Source organism: Dipodomys merriami, unplaced genomic scaffold (assembly GCF_024711535.1).
Source record: "Dipodomys merriami isolate MVZ:Mamm:240054 unplaced genomic scaffold, mDipMer1.0.p SCAF_219, whole genome shotgun sequence".
Classification (NCBI taxonomy): domain Eukaryota; kingdom Metazoa; phylum Chordata; class Mammalia; order Rodentia; family Heteromyidae; genus Dipodomys; species Dipodomys merriami.
The window spans coordinates 1,837,341-1,857,742 of record NW_027203593.1 but is presented as its reverse complement, the minus strand read 5'-3'; positions in this window follow the sequence as shown (position 1 = coordinate 1,857,742).

Genomic DNA, 20,402 nt, shown 5'->3' with positions numbered 1-20,402 from the left:
AATTTCAGCCTGTGCCAAGGACACATAGGTTATCACCTAGTTTGTCCTACAATGTTTTCAGCATGTCTGCTTTGACTCTGAGGTCTTTCATTAATTTGGAGTTGATTCTTTTTTTAATTTTTATTGATTTTATTGTGAAAATACTGTACAGAGTGGTTTCAATTACATGGGCAAAATAATGAGTACATTTCTTATCAAGCATTGTAGCCTCCTCCTTTGTTTCCCCCTCAGGGTTATATATATGGATCTAGCTTTAGTTTTCTACAAGTGATTATCCAGTTTTGTCAGCACCATTTAGAGAAGAAGCTTTTTTTCCATTCTATTTCTTAGTTCCCTTATCGAAGATTAGGTGGCTATAGGTCTGTGGGTTCATTTCTTGGTTTTCAATTCTATTCCATTGGTCCTGAAATCTGTTCTTGTGCCAGTACCAAGCTGTTTTGATTACTATGGCTTTATAGTAGAGTTTGAAATTTGGTATTGATATTCCTCTAGCACTATTCTTTCTGTTGAACATTTTTGCTCTTCAGAGTCTTTTATTGTACCTTATGAATTTTTGGAATTCCTCTTCTATTTTCTTGAGGAATGAGTTTGTAATATTGATAAGCATCACATTGAAATTTTAGATAGCCTAGGGAAGTATTGCCATTTTCACTATTTGATTCTTCAAATCCAGGAGCAAGGGAGTTTTTTCCATTTTCTACGTTCCGTTTTTATTTCCTTTTTCAGGTTTTTAAAGTTTGCATCGTAAAGATCCCTCACTTCTTTGATTAAGTTAATACCTAGGTATTTTATTTTTTATGGGCTATTATGAATGGAGTTGCTTTCCTGATTTCAGCCATGCTTTCTCATTGTTGGCACACAAAAAATCCATTGATTTTTGAGAGTTACTTTTTCCCTTGTTACTTTGCCAACGTTTTGAATCAGCATGAATAATTTCGGAGTGGAGTCGGTGGGATTATTTAAATACAACATCATGTCATCTGCATATAGGGAGAGTTTTATATCATCTTTCCCTATTTGGATCCCTTTTATATTTGCATCTTGTCTTTTGCTGTAGCTAGCCATTCTAATACTAAACTGAAGAGAAGTGGAGAGAGTGAAAATCCTTGTCTCGTTCCTGAGTTAAGAAGAAATGGCTTTCGTTTTTCACCATTAAGTGCAATGCTGGCTGTAGGTTTGTCATATACAGCCTTTATTGTATTGAGGAATTTTGCCTAGATTCATAGTTTTTACAGAGCTTTTATCACAAATGGTGTTGAGTTCTAATTTTATTCCCTTGGATACTGTTTCTTGGCTCTTATTGTGGTCTTTTTGGTTTTCTATGTGTAGGATATTTTTGTCTTTTGTAGGGCTGATTTGGTGGAGATACATTGTTTCAATGTTTCTTTGCTATGGAAAGTTTTTATTCGACCTTCGGTTATGAAGGATAGTTTAGCTGGGTACAGTATTCTTGGTTGATAGTTGTTTGTCTTTAGTGCATGGCATACACCATTCCAGGATCTCCTTGCTTTAATCGGCCCTGCTGAGAAATCGGATGATTCTAATTGGTTTCTGTTTATAGGTGATTATTCTTTTCTCCTTGAGATCTTTAAGGCTCCATTCCTTCGTCTGAATTGATCCTGTGCAGATTATAATTTGACAGTGGGATATCTTGTTCTGGTCTGGTCTCTTTGGGGTTCTATAAGCTTCTTATGTCTGAATAGGCCTATCTTTTTGTATGTTTGGGAAATTCTCTGCTAGGTTTCTGTTAAATAAATTTTCTGGACCATTAACTTCTGTTTCTAGGTGCTCCTCTACACCCATTATCCTCAGATTAGGCCTTCGGATGGTGTCTTCCAAGTGTTGAATAGATCTATCATATTTTTTGGATTTGTCTTGCATAGTTTTATGTTTTTTTTCTCTATAATATATAGGCTGTCTTCAATCCCCGAGATTCGATCTTCAGCATGGTCTAACCTACTGTCAAGACTTTCTACTTTGTTTTATTTCTTTTTCTTCTAATTGATCTGCTTTATGGCTTCAAAATCTTTGTTAGAGCTTTGTTTTAGATCTTGTATGAAATCTTTACTTCCTTAATTTTGTGTTCAGTTTCTCAAATCACTTAGTTGATTGGTTATGGTTTCCCTGGACACCCATTCTTTCTGTAGGGCTCCATTCAGCATTCCATTTGTGGTGTCCCTGACTTCCTTCAGCATTCTGACTATGGATTCCATGAATGCCTCTATTGATCTTTGTCTAGTCTCATACTGTTCTCATAATTCCTGTATTACTCTTTGATTAGTTTCATCACGTTCACACAATTCCAGTAATTCTCTATGTCTCTGCTCCCCCTGCTCATGCATTTCCTGTATTTATCTTTGACTCTTCTCAACCTGCTTATGCAATTATGCACTAACCTTTAAGTAGCTTCATAATGCTTACAAGATTCCTGAATTAATCTTTGGTTTGCCTTCTCTCGCTACCTAGTTAGCACTAATTGACACTTAGTAAGTCTTATCCTTAATAGTCCATCTTGCAGCCTTCTCTGTATATTTGTCCACTACCTATTCCACTTGAGACTGATGGATCCAATGCTGTTTTCCTGCTAATTCAATGGGCGACCGTGAAGTTAGCACCACCAATTAAGGTACTTGCCACTTCGGTTCCAATTTAGGAGCATGATGAATTTTTACCCACACCAGCTGTCAAGGCAAGAAAAAGTGGGTGGAGTTTCTTATTTTCTTTTTTCAACTCCATATCTTAGTTTATTTCACTTACCTGGGGTCTAGTTTTTAATTTATTTCTGAAGTGAGATTTGCTATAGAATAAACTAAACTACTCTCCTCAAAGAAATTTTCCTTCCAACTGGATTTAATTTCTTATTTTATAATTGAATTTTTTATTTTCATCCTAATGTTTATTTTTAAACACTTATTATTATTATCTTTAAATAGTTGTACAAAGAAGTTCCCAATCTACAAAACAGTACACAAATACAAGGTGTCTTACAACATTGTCACCCATTCCTCTTAACCCTTCCATTCTCACACTTTTTTGTAAACATTGAGATAGGTGATTACATATATTTCACATATTTCACAGTATTTTGGAATTGTGATACTTAGTTAAAGTCACAAACACATTTTAACCTTGACAAGGAAATTATTGTTATCATATTCCAAAGTTTGTTAATTCTATGAGCTTTAACAATCCAAATTATTTGTCCTACCTCAGGTGATATTTACATTTTTTTTCCTTTTGCTTAATGTAGGCTATTCCCTCTTGCCCTCTTTCCCTCTCATTCATCTCTTCTCATCACTGTGTTTGGGTTGCTTAGTTATTTTTCTTCTATGTCCAGCGCAGCTGATGGACCCCTTTGTTGTATGTTGTTCCATTTTCCACTTATTGTGTTCCTCCTCCTGGCTTCCCTGCATTGCGTGCATATTTCTGAAGTCTACATAGTCAAGAATATGGAGTCATTAATGATGATACAACAAAATGAGTGGCTGTCCATTGTTTCTCGAGTCCTGTTTATTTTGTCATACCTTCCTGCATTTTGGCTTTAGCATCCACATATCAGGTAGACCCTTTGCCGTTTGTCCCATTGTTCTTGGCTTACCTCACTCAAATAATTTGGTCTAGTTCCATCCATTTCCCTGCAAATACCTTCATTTTGTCCTTTCTAATGTCTACATGGTATTCCATTGTATATAGGTTCCACACTTTTAGGATCCACTTATCAGTTGTGGCTTATCTGAGTTGTTTCCAAATCTTGGCTATTGTAAACAGTGCTGCAATAATCATAGAGTTGTGTATGTCTCTGTAGACTGGTTCCTGTTGTTCAGAGTAGATGCCTAGGAGTGGTATGGCCAGTTCATAGGATAGGTCGATATTTAGCTTTCGTAAGTACCTCCAGACTGCTTTCCAAAGTGGTGGGATTAGTATACATTCCCACTTGCACTGCAGTAATGTTTCTTTCTTTGTATTCCTTCCAGCATTTGTCATTGGCTTAATTTAGGATGTGGGTCATTCTGATTGGGGTAAGGTGGTATCTCAGAGTTGTGTTTATTTGCATTTCCCTTACAGCCAGGGTGATGAACATTTCTTCATGTATTTCTTTGCCGTTTTTATCTCTTCTTCTAATAAGTCTGTCTTTAGCTTCCTTGACCATTTCAAGATTGGTTTGTTAGGTTTGTGAAAGGTTAGTTTCTTGACTTCACCATATATAATATATTGGATATTATAATATAATGGATATTAGATGCTTGTCTGTTTTATTGCTGGTAAATATTTTTTCCCATTATATACCAATTCCTGGTTATCTCTATGATTCTTTTTTTTAAGGCTTTTATAGTTTTCATGAAACAGACCTTCTATATCTTTAGTTAGGTTAATTCCTAGACTCTTTTTATTTTGAGGTTATTGTGAATGGTGTTGTTTCTTTGATTTCCCTTTCTATTTGTACATTGTTACTATACAGAAAGGCGATTGAATTCTGTGGGTTAATTTTGTATCCTGCTACTTTGCCAAATTGGTTTATAAGTTCTAAGAGTTTGGGGATGGATCTTTAGGGATCGGTTATTTATAAAATAATGCCATCTGCAAAAAGAGATAATTTATCTTCTTTTCCTATGTGGATCCGTTTAATGTCTTTCTCTTGCTTTATTGCTCTGTCTAAGAATTTCAGAACTATAATGAAGAAGCGTAGATAGAGTGGGCATCCTTGCCTTGTTCCTGTTTTAGGGGAATTAGTTGTAGTTTTTTCCCTATTAAAGTATAATATTGGCCTTTGATGTGCCATGTAAGGCTTTTTATTATGTTATGAAATGTTCCTTCTATTCCTATGTTTTCCATCGAGTTTAACATAAATGAGTGCTGAATTTTATCAAAAGCCTTTTCTGCATCAATGGAGATAATCATGTGGTTCTTGACCTTGGATCTGTTGATGTGATGGATTAGATTTATTGACTTACATATGTTAAACCATCCCTGCATCTCTGGAATGAAACCCAGTTGGTCATAATGTATGATTTTTTTGAAATGTTTCTGGATTCTGTTGGCCGCAATTTTATTGAGGAGCTTTGTATCTGTCTTAATCAAACAGATTGGTGTGTAGTTCTTTTTTTGTTGGGTCTTTGCCTTGTTTGGAGATGAATGTGATATTGGCTTCATAGAATGAGTTTGGGATTACACCCTCTGTTTCTATTTCCCTGAAGAGCTTGAGGTCTTATAGAATTCTGTAGTGAATCCATCAGTTCCTGGGCTTTTCATTTTGGAAGATTTTGTAGGTAATTAACATGTTGAATTGATTTCTTTCTTCTTGCTTCTGTTTGGGCAATTTGTATGTCTTATTTTTCAGTCAGAAAAAAAGTTTATTTACTGAACTGCTGCCCACACCATGTATGGTGGAGAAGCATGGCTTAAAACGAAGGGGGCGACCCACCTCGGGGCCAGAACTTATCTAGGCTAGGGAAAGGAAGAAGTTGGCCAGTTGGGGAAAAGTGTGGCCACACTGGATCTCAATGTGACCTCAGGGTCTGGGACCCTCCTAAGGTGAGATGGGAGGCTTGTGACCAGAGGTGGCCCAGGTTGTGATCTAGCAGGAGGAGAAGTTGACTGCTTCCCGGTCTGGTAGTTACCTATGTAACAGATATTGGGGGGAAACTTAGCCAAGAAGGAGGGAGGTGTTCCTGTTCAGACCTTACATTCCAGCCTTTTGATAATTATGAAAAAAATTCTCTCTGGCTATTTCGTGTTTGCAAGGGGTATCAACAGTAGGGGTAAAAGGTTGAAATGATATGCCCTCTGAGAGAAGGCAGCAGGCAACAACTGTCACTTGGGCAATGAGTCCTTTGATGAAGTCTGGAGGAGGCAAGTCTCTTGGACGAAGTATGGAGAAGTCTCACGAGGCATTAAGGGACTGAAAAAATACTAGAGAACAAATAAATGGCAAGAGGAAGGACTTGGGGCTGAAAATGTTGGTAGAAATATCCCTAGCTACTTCTGACATCTGGCTACTAGGTAGAGAAGAAGTCAAGTGACAAAGGCAAGAATATAAATTCCTGTCCAATTGAAAGGTAGACAGGTATGGACATTAGATGGGCAGTCTTCTTACTTCTATTGACTTCCCTGCTCTGGTTAATTTTGAAAGGGCAGGCACAAAGTGGCTGATGTGGTATCATTTCCTCTTACTCTTTTCCATGTTCCTTTGTTCTGCAGAATGGCTGATTCTATGTGTCATTGGTGGGATGGTTTGTCCCAGGTGGTATTCAAGGAGGTTTGAACTCAATTCTTGGGCACTATCCCTGAGCACTTCTGCTCAAGGATAGCACTCTACCACTTTGAGTTATAGAAACTCTTGCCGTGTTTTCTGGTTGAAGGTAAGAGGCTCAGTCCAAGCTTCCAGCCTGGCTCTTTGCAGGTTAGTTGGGAGATGAAGTCTTAGGGATTTTTCAGCCCGTACTGGATTTTAATTGCAATTTTGTCACGAAAATCCTTTGTTATTTCCAATTAAAGCAACAAGGAGATCAAATAGAATAAGTAGAGCTTACCTGGTCCTTATCAAGAATTGACCAAATATTTTTGCAATGACAAAACTTGTTAGATGGGAGAATCTGAACACAGATATGCCCAATATTTTAGAATCACAAAGTCAGTACTAGCCTAAACAACACAAAACAAAACAGGCAAAACTCAAATCCTAAAATTTTAGACAAGTTTCAGACATCTTTGCTAACAAAGCACATCAGATGGTTGGGCCTCCGTTACCAGAGTCTGTGAAAAGAGCAACTTTTTAGCAAGGCACATTTGAATAGATGGATGGAGGAGAAGAAAACTTGGTGGAAGTGTAAGGATTGGAGGGGGCAAATCCTTCAACCACCATTTGGCCAAAATGGCGAACTCAAGATGCCAAATTTCTAAAAAAAAAATGCAAAGAAAGCCTGAACAAAAATCAAGCCTAGTTTGGCTAGCCTTTTAGAGAGAACCTAGAATGGGTCTCCTGGATCCATCCCATGTCACGAGCTTCATGGCACAATACAAATAGTTGTAGAAAAGAAAGGGAGAGATAGAGTATGTTGGACATGATTAGCAGAGAGCAAAGAGATCCTGAAAGTGAACAGAGATCGGACCATTTACTATTGCAGAGGCAAGAATTGTCTAAATCTGAGAAAAGCATAAAAAATTACATGGTCTGGCTATCCAGGGAGTGCAAGAGTCATTTCAGAGGGGTTTCATGGCTCGGGCATGACTCGTAGCACCCCGTTAAATGTGTAGAAGAATCAGTCTTGTGAGTGAAGGAGAGTGACCAGGCTGAAGCAATGTCCCTACTTCCCCTAGAGCAGTCTACAGACAAATGGCCAAGATCCCATAACCAAGCAATCTCGGGTTCGGAGGAGACCAGTCTTTCTGATAAAGGCTATAGGAACTCTCTAGCATGGTGTCACATCTGAACAGAGATTGAGCAACAGAGAGCCGTAGAAAGTAGTTTCACTCACCAGAGAAGAGAAGTGGTGTGGACGTGGATGTGAAGGCCAGCAATGGTATTGGTGAAAAGTCTTGTGTGGTGTCTCAAGGCAGTTTAGTTCACAGAAAAGGAGTGGTTAGGAAATTCTAACATTTCCAGCTCTATAACCCCATCTGAGTTATAGCATCATATGTAAGGAATATTAAATAGGTAGGTTTCATTCAGTAGCCTATGAATACGACACACTATTAAGGCAGGAAAAAGAAGTTTATTTACCGAACTGCTGCTCCAACCATATATGGTGGAGAAGCAGGGCCAAAAAGGAAAGGGGAGATAGCAATTTGTATTTCTGTAGAAATTCATCCATGTCTACTAGGTTTTCCTTCCTTTGTAAGTAGAGTCTGGAATTATTTGTTTATGATTGTTTGGATGTCTTGGATGTTTGTTGTAATTTTTCCTGTGGAATCTCTGATAATATTGATTTGGGTCTCCTGTCTTATTTTGTTAGTTTCTCTTGCCAGTGGTCTGTCACTCTTATTGATTTTTTTTATTAAAAACAGTTTTTTGTTTTATTAATTTTATTTATAATTTTCTCAGTCTCTATCTCATTAAATTTCAGCTCTTATTTCGGTTATCTCTTTCTGTCTAGCAACTTTAAGTTCAATTTTTTTCTTGTTTCTCTAGCAGTTTTAGTTGTGTCATAAGATTGTTTACTTGGTCTCAGTTTTCTTGATATGTGCACTGAGAGCAATACATTTGCCCCACAGGACTGCTTTTGCTGGGTCCCATAGGTTTCTTTGTGATGTTTCTTTATTTTCACTGAATTGTAGGAACTTTTTAATTTCTTCTTTAACTTCTTCTGTGACCCATGTATTGATCAACTTAGTGCAGTTTAATTTCCATGTGTTTAAGTTTTTTCTACTTTATGCCTTGTTATTGAGAACCAGTTTGATTCCACTATGGTCAGATATAATACAGGGTATAATGTCGATCCTCTTGTATTTGCTTAAGTTCCTTGTATGAACTATGAAATGATCTATTGTAGAAAAAGTGAAGGGGTCGGCAAGAGTTAGACCCTGCTGGTGTAAATGCCTGTAATTGTAGCTACTCAGGAGGCTCAGATCTGTGTATTCAGGTTCAAAGCCTGAAGAGGCAGGAAAATTCATGAGGCTTTTTCTGGGGTTTTTCAGCACCACACCCTGCGTCATGTCCGGGGTTGTTCACCACCTTTGCCAACATGGGCTGGGCTGGGATGCTTATGCAAGCCAGTATGGAGAGGCCCTCTACCCCACCAGGAGTGAGGTGTTAACCAGTGCTGTTGCCTCAAGCTGGGCTGGGCTGCTTATGTGGACCGGTATGGAGAGTCACAAACCGCCATGGGTCTGGAGTTGTTTACTGCAGCTGTCCCCATCCCAGTTATCACTGCCAACCCAGGCTGGTGTAGGCTGGTCCTGTGGGCTAGTGCCAAGATGCATTGTGCCCAGAGTCTGGGTGGTTTGCCACTACTGCCAGCTGCTGCTGCTGTTCCAGGTTAGGCTAGGCTGTTTACACCAGCAGAACAGAGGTGCCACACTGCGAGTCTAGGGTCATTTGCCACTGCTGACAGCTGCTGCTGCTACTGACTGGGTTGGAGTGCTTGCACCAGCCAGGCAGAGGCGCCCTGCCAGGGAGGGTGAGGGGAATCTTCATGCCGGCTCTTCTGAGATGTCAGTTTGTATTCTCTGGGTTGGCACTGGACCTGCGGCATCTTCTATGAGCCTTGGGATGTTTGTGGGTGTGTGGTCCTCGGAGGGTCCAGAGCCAGGCCACTTAAGCAACCGGGTACAAAGCTCCACCACTTAAGCTGCTCAGCGAGGAGCCCCATCACCAAAAAGGGTTGGGGAAAGGGTTTTCCCACTTTACTGTCTGTGTAGGGTTTTCCCTTTTCTTTTTTCACTTCCTGTATCTCTCTGAGTAATCGCCTTTTTTTTGTGGGTCACTTGCAGAAATGGAGCTTTGAAAACAAAACTCTGTATTTCGTTGGGGAGAGCTGTGGTGTTTCCCTGCTGTTCGATCGCCGTCTTGGCCCCTCCCATTCAGGTGGAGTTTTTCTTAGGTGGCCGGTGGGCCTTGGTTAACAAAGGATAGGTCCATAAAAGAATATGTTGTAAAGCCTGCAGATTGTAACTAGACATTTCTGTTAATATAGCCTTCCCAAATTTAGGAACCAAAGAGGGTGGTCCACCCTAAAGTATTTCAAAGGGATTAAATATTTTAACATAAGGGCTACATCTTGGTCAAAGGAGAGCAATGTGGAGGAGGCTCACCTGGCCATAGACAGACTCTGTATTTAATGTAGTTAGTTTCCTTTGAGGGCATATTCATTCTTTCTAATGCCTTGAACTCTGAGTTCTATAAATGGATTGTAACTTCCAATTTATTCCTAGAGTGTTAGTTAATAATTGAGAACTTGGGCCATGAATGCAGGGCCATTTTTGGACCCCACAGCTAAGGGTAAGCCAAATCAAGGGATTATTACATGCCTCAGCTCAGCCTGAAAATGTGTCCGCTATTACTAATAGATACCAATACCCATACTTTCCAGGCTTTACCTCTGTTAAGTCCACTTTCCCAAATTCATCATCTGAGGTTACTCACATATGAGTTCTTTCCATAGGTTCCAGCTTTTCAGCATTTGCCCATTGGAAATTACCTACACACCTTACAAAGTATTGTCAGGCTAAGGCCCCAATGGTTTTCAGATTTTTAGGTAGTGGCCTCGGGAAATTTACCAAGGTGCAAATATCTACACGTAAACTGTCTGAAAGCTTAATCACGTATGCATTTTTCACAAGTTCAGTGTCAACATTTGCACACTTATTACAACTGTTTTTGCTTCTTCCTTTAATTTTAACGACTAGTAGCTCTAGAGATCCCACTGGTTTTATAGAGTGATCTCAAAAGCTACCTGATCAGCTCAAATGTTTCCCTGTATCTTAGGGTCTCTAGTTTCTTTAACTCTTATACAGTACTCTGAACCTTGGAGACTTCTTCCATTTTATTCTCCTCCTCTTCTCTCAAACTTGTTTTCAAGATCCCACTCTCCTTCTCAATGTGCTCCTTAACCTGTAACTGTTTTGGCAGGGTCACAGGAGAGTTCCTTTGACTGGACAACTGTTGCTCCTTCTCACAACAACTTTGCTTCCTCTTCAGTTCCTCCCTTAAGTTCACAAAGGTGCTATTGCGAGGTAATTTTTCCCACCTCCACCTGTTCCATTGGGACACGATGCTTATGTATTACTTTTATGGTGAAGATCTCAGCAGTCTTCTGAGGCTTTTACTGTAGTAATTTCTCTTTCTGATTTTCCACTTCAGTGTATTTTTGTGACAGATCTTTCAACTGTTTGTTTAGCTCTTCTATTTTTCTTCTTAATGCTCTTTCCCTTTCCCCAGCATTCCCTATCAGAGCATGTAGTCCTTTAACTCTTTCTGAAGATTAATAATCTCTTTCTTGAGCCTGATATTTTCCTGTTTACTTTACTTTGCCTCATCTTCTATGACACAGCACTTCCCTGTCTTCTCTGCTAACTACTTGTTCCTTCTTCCTCTAATGGTTTGAATTTCTGGTGACACTCTTCAAAGCTTATAATCGACATGTACTTCAGCCTAATACTTTCTTATATCAGGTCCAGCTCATTTTTCATGGTCATGATTTCTTAATGCTGCGTCAGAATCTCTTCTTGACCTCATTTGTGTTTAGCAAGGATGGCAGCATTGCTGACCTGTGCTTCTGTCAGCCTCTGATCTGTGTTTCCCTAATTTGCCTCATGCTCACCGAGGCTACTGTACTTGAATTTCATTTGATTCTGAGTGTTTTCTAGGTTCCTTTTGAGGATTTTCTTATCATTTTTGACTCTCACAAGTTCCTAATTTATATCTTCAAATCTTTTCTTCACATCAAATAATTCTCTCTGTTTTCTCCAGTGTGCTCTTCTATGTGCTTTTAATCTCTTGATGGGTTTTGACTGGCACATATTGGTGATTCAGTCTTTTATAAGCCTGTCTTTTGAGATAGAAGTGTGTGAATATTTTCTTTGTCACATTTCTTCTTAAGTTCAGAGGCTGCTTTTAAATTGAACACAGTTGGAATTCAGAGCCCCATGCTCCTTTGCATATTTCTCAGAGATATGAACACATTTTCCAGATGGTTAATGTGATTACTTAACCTGTTATTTTCTGTCTTTCTCCTCCTTGGACATTCCTTTTCCCAATGGTCATTTTGCTTGCAATAAGCACACTGATCTAGTCCTAGAGGTTCCCTACTGCCAGTTGCAACTGAATTGTACTGTCTTTGCCAAGGATTTCTTCATCCTTATTCTGGTACTCCTACCAAAACTCAAACCCCGTTCTTAAACTCTTTTTTTCCAGGGTATCTCTGTTGTCAGACACCCAATGGGCAACCACTTCCAACTTAAAATACACCTTTTCCTCAAATCCTTCTAACTTTTGAAGGTTTCTTCTTCTAATATCTGCGGCTGACTGGGTAACAAAGGTCATATTTAGGGCTCTTTGATTCTCCAGGGCTTCAAGATCTATAGGCTTATAGATCCTATAAGCTCTGGGAAAAGTTCCAGAAAAGCATTAAGGTGCTCACTGAGGAACTGTACGATCTCACTCACTTTAGATTGATGACTTGGCTTTCTAGCTACTGCGGTATTCCTGCTAATCTAACCTGGCAATAATTGGTAAGCATTTCTATGCCTCGATCACTGTTAGTCTCAGCTTGGGTAAGTCTGGGGAACGACTTGCTCCAGTTGGTCTGGTTTAATAGTGGGCCTACTGTCTGGTCCTAGGACCAACTTCAAGTCACCGAGCAGGATTCAGTCACTTTTCTACCAGGTGAAAAGCACCTGTAAAATTTGCTGACACTTATTCCAGATGTGCTTGTTTATGAGAATTGTTGTCTCTAATGAGGTAATGAGCCCCTGGTTTTTTTTTTTTTCTGAAAAGGATGGATTTTTCGGTTTCCAGTTATACAGGTCACTAGTGGTAAAGGGACCATATATTAGAAAGGGAGCCTGCTCACCATGTCCTCCATATTCCTGTCTCAAGGGTAATAAGGCTAACATACCACATTGTACCACCTCAGGCTGGTACAAGTAACCACTTTTGGTATGGAATGACTTAATATTAGAGGTGCTGATGGCAAAGAATAGTTGAGAGAGTACATCAGTGCATCTTCCTCTGAGGGACTCTATAACCCTGGGGGAGAATTTTTTGGATATGACAACTTTAGGCTTTGATCTCCCATCCTGAGAAAAGGACTAAACAGAAGTGCATACAGGACACTGAGAGAAGTATCAGCACACACACAGAGACCAATAGCCACGAAAACTTAACCCACATGTCCCACACTTTTCAATTTTGAACGCTACAGAAAGTCCCAGATGACAGACAGAACATCCCAGATTGCCTCTTGAGGAGGTCACAGATGACCTGGAGGGCGTCACATATGTCCTTCCTAGGAGGCCTTAGATGACCTCTCATGGAGGTTCCAAATGGCTTCCCAAAATGTGTCAGATGACCTCCAAAGGAGGTCCCAGATGTCCTCTCAATGAGGCTGAGATTACCTCTCAAGTATCTCAGATGGCCACTCAAGTAGTCCACATATGAACTCCACAGGAGGTTCCAGATAACCCTGTTGAGAAAGCCACAGATGACTGCCAGAGAAGGTCATATATGGTTTCTCAAGGAAGTCCCAGATGATGTCCAAGATGCTCATATTTTTCTCATCAGAGTAACCCGAGATGACCTCCCAAAGAAGCTCCAGATGACCTCATAAGCGGTCCTAGATTACCTTTTAAGGAAGCCCCAATGACTACTTTTGAAGAGTTCTCAGGTGGCCTCCTGAATAAGCCCCAGATGACCTCTGGAGAAAGTCTAAGATGGCCCCTGAAGGCCCCACATGACCTCCAGGGTAGGTCTCAGATGGCTTCTCAAGGAAGTCGCAGATGTACTCATGATGAGGTTCCAGATAGCTTCCCAAGGAAGACCTACAATACCTCTCAAGAAGGTTCCAGGTGGCTTCACAAGGAAGCCCTACATGACCTATCAAGGAATTCCCAGATGGCTTTACAAGGAAGCCACAGATGACCTCCAGATTGAGTCCCCGAAACAGGCTGGCAAGCTTGCCCAGACATACCCCTAGAGGTACCTAAATGACTTTTTTCCATGTTGGTCCTCCGGAGACAAACACTTGAGGTAGACTCTCAACCCTGAAGGCTGACACTCTCACCTATGGGGATTTTTCCCTGGGGCCAAGGCCTGATGCCATCCAAATGTATTATATCGATGAGGGTCTCCAAATATTAGGACCTCTATTGTTCAGGAGAATCCATCGAGACACAAAGGGCAAGCATTTTATCCCCCTTCCCTTAGTCTATTCTTCCCTGCAGACCTATAATTCCTTCAAGGTCTTTCCCTTTTTCCCTTCTACCAGTTCTTTCTTCTCTTCAGGCCTCTCCACTCTCCACAGGCCTGAACTACTTTGCCTGGGTCCGTTGCCATCCTTTACCTCCTGTTCTCCCTCAACTTCCTCTCCTCTCAGGTCTTTCCCCTTCTGCTTTCATGCAACTTCCTTCCTTACAAGACGTTTCCCTTTTTCTCTTCTCTTCTATTGCTCTAAATAAGCAGCCTATATAAAGTCTGTAACCCTTCTCCACACCAACTGCTTGACAGTTTTCAACTGTCACATCCCAAACTGCCCACAGCCCAATCACTTCTTTACAGCTCAAAACTTCGTGATTACTGCCCCAGGCCCTCCCACAGAATGCCCTATCTTCTTTGGTGGCATATTTTGTCCTCTCCAGCTGGCCAAGAGATGGGGCCACGCTGATTATCAGATCCTATAAATTATCAGGGTCATGCTGATTATTACAGTATTATCCTTGTGAACTAATAGCAATTGAAATTGGAAATTTGATTGTGATATTACAAACTCATTGTGACATCACAAACCCATTTTGACATCACCACCACCATGACATCACACACCCAATCTGATAAGATTGTCATTGTGACATCATGATTCCATTGTGACATCTCAAATCTGTTATGATCTCTTAGCTCCTTTGGAAAATCACATGCCCTTTTCAACATCACAGTCCCTTTGTGTACCCATATCCTTGTTGTTAACTAATGACAATTGAGATCAGACATGCCATTATAAAATCAAAAAGTTTTTGTGACATCCTCAATAGTGTGACATCACTTTTTATAAGATCATCAGCTCATTGTGACATCACCAAAGTTAATGACCTAATCGCATTATGACAATTCTCATTGTGACATCATAGACAAATTGTGAATGCTTATTCTGTATTTCATTGATTCCAAATATGGCATGAGAATTGCTATCAGAAATGAATTTTTGTGCCTACATAACAATTTTGAGCTGGGCGCTTTTGGCTCATGCCTAGCTACTCAGGAGGCTGAGCTCTGAGGATCACGGTTTAAAGCCAGCCTGGGCAAGAAAGTCAGAGAAACTCTTATCTCCAGTAAACCACTCGAAAAACGGAAGTGGCTTTGTAGCTCAAGTGGTAGAGTGCTACCCTTGAGCTGAAGAACTGAGGGACAGTGCCCAAGCCCAGAGTTCAAGCCCCACAACCGACAAAAAAATTGACATCATAATCACTTTGTGCCATCACAGTGCCATTGTGATATCACTAACACAATGAGACATCACAAACCTCTCATGTCCTCATAACTTTTGTGACATGCTTACATTGTGATATCTTAGTCATTTTTCGCCTCATAATTTGTTTTCAACCTCATATTTCATGTATGACATCAGATACCAGGAATCCACTGTGACATCATGACCATTGTGACATCACACTGACAGATGCCATGATCATCATGTCACATTGTGACATCACAAAAGGTTTTGATCTCACAATTAGTTGGTGATGCCATACAGGTAAGAGATCACAGTAGGTCTATGATTTCACAATTGGTTGGTGGTATTAAAATGGCATAAAGTATTTCATTCATTATGAAATCACAGAGAATATGAGTTCACAAATGAACTGTGGTTTCTCCAAAGGCATGTGTTGTCACAAATGTGATGAAGTCCTAGGAGGATTATGATGTCACAGTGTGACACAATGTTCATGATGACAGGATGGGTTTGTAATGTCATGGTGGGTTGGTGATATCACAATGGCAATGTTTTGTACAAAGGGATTGTAATGTCACAAAAGTTATGATTCACAGTTTGTTTATGATATCAAACTACAAGCCACATTTGAAATAGAATGAAATCACAATAAAAGTTTTTCATGTCTATGATGTCACGATGACAATGTGAAATTCTAATTCATATCATTTTAGTTTTGTGATTTCACAATTATCAGATTGTGTCACAATGACAATGTGATGTCACAATTGTGATGATCTCAAAAATGTTTCTGATGTTAAAATGTCATGTCTGATTCTCAATTGTCAATAATACACAGTGGAGATTTGGGTACACAAAGGGATTGTAATGTCACAAATCTATGTATTTTTTCAAAGGTTATAAGAGGTCATAATAGATTTGGGATGTCACAAAGTGATCCTGGTGTCAAAACAGTAATGTCACAATGGGTTTGTGATGTCACAGTGGTGATGAGGTCACAATGGGTTAGTTATGTCATGAGTTCATAATATCACAATTATTTGTCCAATTTCAATTGCTCCTAGTTCAACATGAGGACACTGTAATAACCAGCAGTGCCCCTATAATCCACGGGAACAGATAGTCATCATAACCTCCTTGTCTGGACCAACAGAGAAGGGGGTGCATGCCACTGGAGAGGGGAGGACATGCTGCTGAAAGAGATAAAGTGTCAAGTCCCACATGGTGATCTGCCAAGAAGTAATTGGCCATGGACATTAGGGAAGTGATGATTGAAAATTGTTATGCAGGAAAGATATTGCAGTGGGGGAAGGGTACAGCCTATATATAGGCTGCATGTTCAGAGCAACAGAAGGATAGAGAAAAAGGGGAAAGGCCTGGAAGGAAATACGTGATGAGACTGCAGGAGTGTAAGACCTTGGAGGAGAGGAAATTGAGGGAGAGAAAGAGGTGAAGGACAGCAACTGGCCACCTGGTCAGGGCAGAACAAGCCTTTCAAGAGTAGAGCAGCCTGAAGAGAAGAAGGGAATGGTGGAAGGAAAAAATGAAAAAAAAACCCTGAAAGGTAGGACAGGTCTTTAGAGAAGGAGGATGAAGAGAAAGGAAAAAGCCTTGTACTTTGAAATGTGGAGCTTCGGAGATCATTATTTTGGAGATTGGTTGTTTGCAGACCAGTTAACAAATGGCTGTGCTGCTCTTTGAAGTTCTGAGGGCCCATGGTTGAGGCAGAATTTAGCTCTGGGCATCCAGCCCAGGTCAAGTTAGTCGCCTGTTATAAAATGTAAGACAAGACAGGTTTGTGATGTTACATTCCATTAATGATTTCACAATGTCATAGGGATTGTAATGTCATAATGGTGATGTGGTCACAATGGGTTTCTAAAATCAACCTATATGCCACATTTGAGATAGAATGAAATCACAGAATAGGCAATCACATTGTCTCTATGACCTCACAATGAAAATGTGATGTCATAATGCTATGATGTCATTGTCATTTTGGGATGTCACAAGGGGCCCTTGGTATCATAACAATGTGATCTCACTCTGGAGATGATGTCACAAAGCGTTTGTAATGGTAAAATGGCATGCATATGGTTACCCAAAGGGACTGTTATGTCATAAACACCATGTGCTTTTTCAAAGATGCTAAGAGGTCACAACAGGTTTGGGATGTCACAAGGTGATTGTGATATCACTGTGGCAATGTGATGTCACAATGGGTTTGTGATGTCACAGTAGTGACAAGGTCACACTTGGATAGTGATATCAAAATGAATTTGTAATATCACCATTATATCTCCAATTTCATTCTATTTGATCACAATGAAGATACGAGTTCACATAAGGAGCTAGAAGTCAGAAAGGCCATGAATTTTCTAAAATATTATGAGAACATAATAGGTTGGTGAAAATGCAATGCGACAGAGATATCTCATTGGCAATGTAATGTTACCATTACATGAGATAGTATTGTTTTGAAGTCACAAATAGTTTCTGATGCCATACAGGTGATGAGGTCACATAGGTTTGTGATTTCACAATGGTATGGTGATGTTACAATCTCATGCCAGATCTCTAATTGACAATTATATAAGTTCACAGGGATAATTATGTATCCTAAGGCATATTTTGACACAAGTGTAATGAGTCTTAACAGGTTTGTGATGCCACAATGTGTCTCAGTGGTCATGACATTTGGCAGTGTGATGTCACAGTGGTCGTGATGTCCCAGTGGATTTATGAAATCACGTTATACCTTAAGTATTCTGATTTAAACAATGTATGAACTCAGAGAGGCCAAAGAGATGACACTGGCAGCATGTCAAAAAATTATGAGGATAGGACAGTTTTGTGATGTCACAGTGGGTTAGTGATATCATAATGGCAATAGGTGTCATCAAGGTATTGTGATGTCATAATATTTATGTGGTCAGAATGTATTTCTGATAACAACCCACCTGCCACATTCAAAATAGAAAAAAAAATCAAAGAATAGGCATTCCAATGTATCTGTGACATCACAATGACAATGTGATGTCATAATACTATGATGTCATTTCTGTTTTATGATGTCACTGTGGGCTGATGTTGTCATAATGACAATGCGAAGTTACCCTGGTTTTGCGATGTTAAAATGGTATGTCTGATCTCAATTGTCATTAGCTCAAAATGAGGATATGGGTACACAAAGGGCCTGTGATGTCACAAAGGCCATGCTTTCTTTCAAAGCTTTTGAAGTCATAATAGGTTTGGGATGTCACAATGTGATCATGGTGGCCCAATGGCAATGTGATATCACAATGGATTTGTGATGTCAACACACTGATGAAGTCACAATGGGTTAGTGATGTCTCATCAAGTTTGTAATATAACAATGATGTATACAATTTCAATTTCTTCTAATTAATGATGAGGATACTGTAATAACCAGTGGGGCCAGAATTATCTGTGGGAGCTGATAATCATTGTAAATTATTGGCCTGGCCCACCAGAAAGAGTTGGGAATGCCGCCAAAGGTGGAGGTGCCAAGCCTCACATAGTGAGCTGTCAAGAAGTGATTGAGCATTGGAAAGATTGGGAAGTGATGATTGAAAACTGTTAGGCAGGAGACCCGTTGGAGTGAGGAGGTGTACACCGTATATATAGGTTGCATTTTCAGAACATTGGAAGGGGAAATAAAAAGGGAACTACCCGGATGGAAGAAAGTGGTGAGCCAGGGAAAAACCTGACAAGAGAGGAAGATGAGGGAGACCAGAAGGTTGGCATGTGGTCACTGGGGCAGAGTAGGGCAGGCCTGTGGAGAGTGGAGAGGACTAAAAAAAGAAGGAAAGGGTGGAAGGGAAAAAGGGAAAGACAAGAAAAGAAGGACATGTCTGTAGCGAAGGAGGGAGGAATGGAAAAGTAAAAAGCCTTGCCCATGGAGGTTTGGAGCTTTGGAGATTATAATTTTTTGGTTGTTTCTTTGCAGACCGGTGGGGCTGCCCATTGGAGGTCTGAGGTTTGGTGGTCAAGGCTACTCTTGGACCTGGGTATCCAGTCCAGGATAAGGTAATCACAGTCCCCTTTCTAGTGTAAATTAGTTTATTATATTAAATGTGACTCTATGATTTGTCTCCTTGGTGATGAAGTCATAAGAACAGGAGTTCACAGAAAACGCCTGAAGTCTCAAAGGCCATAGATTTTCTAACACGTGATGTGGCCATAAGAGGTTTGTAAAAACACAATGGGACAGTGATATCACAATGGCAATACCACAATATCATGTTAAAATAATGCTTTGATACCACAATTAGTTGTTGATGCCATTCTCGTGATGAGGTCACAATAAGTTTGTGATGTCACAATGGGTTCATGTCAGTGTGGCATGGCAGATCTCAATTGTCATTAATTGGCAATGAATATATGAGTTCGAAAAGGGACTGGAATGTCTCCAAAGGCATATGTAGTCACAAATGTGATGCCATTCAAACAGTTTTGTCATGTCACAATGTGACATAATGATCATGATATCTGGCAGAATAATGTCACAGGGGATTTATGATATCACCTGTCATGCCAGAAATATGAGATTGAAAACAGATTATGGGCTCACAAAGGACCTAATATATGAAAATGGCAGCATGTCACAAAACTGATAAGGACAGGACTGGTTTGTGTTGGCACAGCAGGTTAATGATATAAGATGGCAATGTGATGTCAGAAAGGATTGTGATATCACAATGGTTATATGGTCAAAATGGGTTTCTGAAATAGAATGAATTTACAGAATAGGCCATAACACTCTTACGTGTATGAAGTAACAATGTCACTGTGATTAATAATGATATGATGCCATTGTCGTTTGGTGATATCACAATGAGCTGATGGTGTCATAAGACAATTTGATGTCACTGCTGATTTATGGTTTGGCAATGGTTATGAGGTCACATTATGTTTCTGATATCAACATACAGGTCAAAATGAAATAGAATGAAAAAGCCGGGCATGGGTGACTCATGCCTGTAATCCTAGATAATCAGGGCCCTGAGATCTGATGATAACAGTTCAAATCCATCTCAGGCAGGAAAGTCCATGTGATTTATCTCCAATAAAACCACTAGAAAACCAGATGTGGCACTGTGGCTCAAGTGATAGAGAGTTCATCTAGAGCTGAAGAGCAAGGACAGCACCCAAGCCCAGAGTTTAAGCCCCATGATAGACAAAAAAAAAAGATTTAAACAGGCATTCACAATCTGTCTATAACATCACAATGACAACGTGATCTCATAATGTTATCTTGTCATTGTAGTTTTGTGATGT